At 53.0% G+C, this 5,115-nt stretch overlaps 1 protein-coding gene across 1 annotated transcript in view; it reads left to right on the top strand.

Annotated features, from left to right (window-relative positions):
- The window catches only part of LOC103771526 (prickle-like protein 2), a gene marked incomplete at its 3' end in the record, with an annotated part of 29,339 nt that overhangs the window by 6,100 nt on the left and 18,124 nt on the right, over positions 1 to 5,115 (top strand).

Here is a 5,115-nt window from a genome sequence, read left to right as displayed (position 1 = left end):
GATGTGGAGCGCCCGCCCCAAACCGCCGCGCCTGCCGTTAGCCGTGGGAGAGAAGCACACAGAGAGCCACAAAGCGTGCCAGAACAAACAGCACTTCGGAAAATGGCTTTCCCTTTGTTCCCTGCCTTTGTCCCTGCAACTGGGGAGCGGGTTTCCCAGAGCAAGCCCAGCGTTGCGGGACGCCGGACCGCCCGGCGCCGGGGATGGCATCGGCCTCCCGCAGCCACGTGCCAGCACGGGCGACCTGGGGGTGACAACAGCCTTCTCCCAGGGGCTGTGGGGTCTCAGGGGGACCCTGGCTCCCCCCGGGGTGCATGCCTGGCTGCAGCCCCAGCCAGCAGTTCCCGCTCTCCCCTCCATTCTGGGGTGTCTGGCCTTGCTGCAAGGATTGTTTTGTTTCAAGAAATAAATAAGTGCTTTGTGTCCCAACGGCACGGAAAAGGAGGATGTGCCAGGCTTGGGCCAAAGCGCACGGGACACGTTTACCAGTTTCACATGTGCTGTTACTATCTGTGGAGTTCATGTGTGACCCTACGTGGAGAAGCACTTGCAATGTTTTGCAGCCAGGTTGTGAGGGTTATTTACATGTGGCTTGTTTGTTTTTCTTTTTCCCTTTGGTTTTCCAAGGGAGGCCGACAGGGATGAGAGAAACACGCCAGAAGACATCAGATTCTTTTCTCAATTTTAATGCTCAGTGTAAAAGATCACTTAATGCCTGACATGCCACTAAAGAGCCAGCACCGTGGAGGAGCGGGCGAGCTGGAGGTGCAGCCCTGCTTGCCCGGGCCAGCACAGGCTTGTTGCAGCCACTGGCTGCCTTCTTCCCACTGCAGCCAAGGCTTATGGGAGCTCACAGACCCTGAGCGGGGGCACAGGGCCACGGGCGAGTGTCCACACACAAGGGCACCAGCAGCCACTGCTCCGCCTGTCACCACGCAGGCAGTACCCCACTGCGGCATGGGGTGGGCTGCTGGGGCTGTGGGACCCCTGGCACGGTCTCGGGGGAAGTGATGCTCTCCTAGGCATGGGGGCATGTCAGAATGCTGGCGTGCCCGGGCTTTGCACAGACTGCTGCGGGCAATGGTTTGCCGTGCTGGGTCTCAGTGGTGGCAGATCCACCAAGGTCCCCTTCTTGGGGACATCCATCTTCAGGCACCCTGCTGCACACAGGCCGGCACGTGCTGCCCTCGCAGGGCTCTTTGCAGCTGGTTTTGCAGTTTGGTTTCCTGAAAGGCAGGCGGGGTGGCCCAGCTGGATGTGCTGAGCTGCTATGGCTGAGCAAGTCGGCGCCCATCAGCTGAGCCGCGCCAGCACACCCCAGCTCCTTTGTAGTCTGTCCCAGCCGTACAGTCATCCCAAACAGCCCGGTTTGGTGGGTGCTTCCCATAGGGCTGCTGTACTGGGGTGAGCACAACTGAATGTTACTTCCCAACAGCGATTCGTGGCACGAGAAACATGATATTTCCCCTCCACCACCTCTAATTCGTTGATCAAAGAGATTCTTCATCAATGACTTAAATTCATAGGTTGTTTGTAAACTTTTCCTTCTAGGAGAAGGTGTAAGACTTTGCTTACAAACATGCACCCCAGGAGAAGCTGCAGTCCTGCCTTTGTTTAGCAGGGACAGGGTAGGTTTGTAAATTGTCAAAGTTAAAGTGGAAACACACCCCAAATGTAGGAAGACTGCAGAACACAAAGGCATTTGTAAACTAATGTAATTACTTTCCTCAGTGCCTTTGAATAAAATTGGCTTCACTTTAAAGGCTTTTTCCTACCCTTGTTTTATATTATGTTCTTTCCTTTCTCCTGGTTTCTTTCTTCTTTAATTTCTATCTTCCCCCCACCCCATGCCTTCCACTTTTAGCTCCAAGCAGCTATTAATTTCCAAAATGTCTATCAGTTTTTGTTAGCAAACCTTTGCATTTGGACGTTTTCCTTTTGAAGGCGAGAATAACACCCTGGGAAGATGGCTATCTGCTGTGCTGGTTTCTCACAGCACAAAGCCATCCGAGCACTGAGACCTCCTCGGGGCAGGACGGGGCTTGTCCAGCTGGCCAACGTGCCATGGCACCCAGCACCCACAGCCAGCCTGGCTCCTAGCGGGGTGACCAGCCCATCCCAGTGACATCAGTGCCTCGTGACATTGTTTGAAGCCTGGCTTTAACTCAGCCTGATGTTTTCCAGATTCCTCTGGGGTTTTTCCCATCCAGATGTGAGCAGAGGTCACAGTGAAGAGAAACAAGTGGGGAAACTGAGGATGAAGCCTAGCCTGGACCCATACGTGGCTCCTGTGCATTAATGGTGCTTGTTAGGGTAATCATGGCCAGAGCAGATCTATTGGAAGGGGAAATAGCAGGATGTGGGGCTGGCTTGTTGTACGGCAGAAGTATTTAATAATAAAACAGTCAAAGATACGGCACATTTTAAAAGGGAAATGTTATCCATCCTGGGTCACTGCCCCACACTGTTTTCCTTATCTGGCAGCAGCTCATGTTGCAGAGCCTGTAAGGTCAGTGAGGAGCCGTCCACTGGTGCTGGGGGGGTCTGGATCAGGCCCTTTGGCCGCAGTGGCCCATCAAGGCTCACCAGCTACAAAGGCTTGTGTGTGCTCCGAACTGGAGCTGGACGAAGGAGGAGTTATTTTAACAGAAAACAGTGACCTTTTGTGCAAAAGTGAAGTGCAGACGGAGCAGTTTTAGTTTTCCAGCAAGTTAACATTTTCTGCAGGCCTTTCTCCTCTGAAAAGCCTGATTGATCTGAGAATCCCCCACTTCCTTCTTTATTTTTTCTTATTTTTGAGCGTCCTGGCTGGGCTGTGCCAGCTCAGCTGCCAGCCACTCATTCACGGGCTCAGAAATGCTGTCGATGGCCAGCTGAGCACAGAGGCAGGAGATGTTGGCAGCCTGTGACCACATCTGCCCAGGCTTGGCTCTCCATCCCGTGAGGAATGGGTGATGGATGAGAGAGTGTATTCGCACAAGCCTAGGTTAATGTCAGCCCAGGCAAGAGGTGTCTTCTGCTTTTTGTCTTCACTCTAGCTGGACCTCTCAGGGTAGGAGTGATGCCTCGGGTGAAAGGATCTGTGTATCCCCCTCGTTCTGGTTTGTCCCCAAGAGGGGTGGTAGGTGTAAAGGCAACAGCAGAGGAGGCCATCAACATGCATAAAGAAAGGGGTTTCTGCCCATGAAATGTCCTTAGGCACTGGGTAAGGACTGGCAGTTGCCTCTACCCCATCCCCTCGCTGAGCACCCGTGCAGAAGGTCCCCTTGGCTGAGGCAGTCCAAAGCAAATCTTTCCAAGTTATTTCAGGCAGTAGAACACAGGTTGGAGCCTGTTATATTTATTTTGCTTTGCTTTTCAAATCAAATTGCCCATCCCTGCCGAGCTATGTTGCTGGTCTGATGGGAGCCAGTTCCTGCGGACCTGCTGAGCCTAAATGGAAAACTTCCCAGCGGAAGCAGGAGTGGGGCTGGGCACGTATGTCCTGCTGTGTCGGGCTCCAGGAAGGCAGAGCCCAGGCTGCCAAAGGGAGAACTCACACCCCTGCTTTTCACCCAGGGTGAACGTCTTACAGCCCATTGCTTTAGGGACCAGAGCAGCCTGATGGAATTTGGCATCTCTTTGGAAAAACAAAAAAAGAAAGAAAAGTAATTTCTGATCTCCACCAACTTCAAGGATGCAGTGGGCAAAAAAAACCTTCATTGCAAGAAATAAACCCACAAACTAACCAAGCGAGCAGCCTGCCTGCACGTGGGGAATTTGGCAAGAGAAGCCAGCCCGTGTCCGCACGTGGCACCGCGGTAGCCTGGCAGCCCGCTGGCAGGTATGGCAGCCGGGGCATCGCCAGGAGGTGTTCAGCTGCAGACCCTGCTATGGACTAGCTGCATGAATTTGGGGAGCACGCGGAACGTCCCTACGCTGCAGATGTTCCTTTACTGTGCAGATATTTGCTACCTCATGTAGCACGTCGTAAGAATGTGTTTTTAATATGCTTTGATGTCCCTGGATGAAGGATGCTTTACAAATGCAAAGTAAGTATTCTAATATACGTAGTTTGTTTTCTTTTTAACATAACAAAATACTTAGCAGCCTTTCTTTCTCTGACAGTTTCTATAGCTGGTGGGTCTGTTTCTGCTGTGCCTTAGCAAAACAAATTTAGGGTTTCATACTGGCGTATGCTCAGCGTTCTCCTCAGCTTCATGACCTGAGCAGTTTCCTTTTCATCAGCACTGCAGAGTTACATGCAGAAATCTGCTAAAAATCCCTCTTTCTGCAAAGCCTGATGATGGGGAAAAGGTGGATCTTAGGGTTGGTTTGGAGGGGAGCCATAAAAAGAGAGGCAAAGCGATTGCAAGCACTGGAGCAGCTCTACTCGCAGGTAGCTCTGAATGAGACCAGGGAACGAGATGAATGCAGAGTAATTCTTCCTTGAATAATGCCGAGTTTCGATATTTATTTGGGAATAAATAGTCATTTCTTCCTGTAGAAGGAAACTCCCCGTGCGAGGCAGCCCCAGCAGCCCGCGAGCTCTGTGTGAGCCGCCTCTGCGTCCCCGTCCCTCTGGGGGACCCGTGCTAGTTCAGCATCCTGCAGATGCTGCGGGGTTGTGCAGGCAGCGGGGGCGTCCCTGGGGAGATGCAGCCCACGTGGTGCTTTCTAGGCCACAGCCCGAAACGTGCAGTGAGGGCAAAAGCTGATCAAAAGCCCCGCTGCAAAGTGAGTGTCGCTTGGGAAAAGCCCCGTGGAAGCTGCAGGCATTGCAGCCACTCTGAAACGAAGGGCTGCAGTGTCTGAGAGCCCGGGGAGCATCTCAGGGGGCTCACCCCACCGTACAAAGGCAGAAAGCTGAATGCTGCATGCACCAGGAAAACACTTCGCATCTCAAGAGCAGTTTTAAAAAAGCCATCCAGCCCCTTGCTCCTGCCCAAGCATCCAGAGGGGTCCTGGGCTGGAGATTCCTGATCCCAGCTGAGTTTTCCCTTACCTTTTCCTTCTCCTGGGTCTTCCCAAGCCATTCAAGGTCACTATGGCCACTTCAGAGCTGATCTCGGCCAGCGAGTCCCATGCTGGTGCCTGACCCGGCCCTTGAGTACGCGTCCCAGGTGTGGCAGTCGG

This window comes from Merops nubicus, unplaced genomic scaffold (assembly GCF_000691845.1).
Source record: "Merops nubicus isolate BGI_N331 unplaced genomic scaffold, ASM69184v1 scaffold20744, whole genome shotgun sequence".
In the NCBI taxonomy this organism is placed as follows: Eukaryota; Metazoa; Chordata; class Aves; order Coraciiformes; family Meropidae; genus Merops; species Merops nubicus.
Note: the sequence above shows the minus strand (reverse complement) of the source record. Positions and strands in the feature narration are given on the sequence as shown.